The following is a 275-nucleotide window of genomic DNA, read 5'->3' as shown; positions in this document are numbered from 1 at the left end:
TTAAACTTTCAACATCATTATCAATACTAGCAACACGTGTATTAATACAAAATTCATGAGTTTTTCCAGAATATAAATAACGAAGAGTTCGCGTAGTAGAACACAATATCCCGGGCGTTCGAGCATTCAAAATGTGAAAACTGGTTGGCTCAAAATCACCACTTGCTATAATTTCGTCAGAGTTGGTAGCGTTGGTAGGCATTATCAAACCGATTTCGAACAATGATCTCAGTGGTCAAAGGACGTGTGATACTGTTATAATGTGTAAATACAAT

The sequence above is a fragment of the Myzus persicae genome, unplaced genomic scaffold (assembly GCF_001856785.1).
Source record: "Myzus persicae strain clone G006 unplaced genomic scaffold, MPER_G0061.0, whole genome shotgun sequence".
In the NCBI taxonomy this organism is placed as follows: domain Eukaryota; kingdom Metazoa; phylum Arthropoda; class Insecta; order Hemiptera; family Aphididae; genus Myzus; species Myzus persicae.
The sequence above is the reverse complement of the archived record's forward strand: the minus strand, read 5'-3'. Positions refer to the sequence as shown.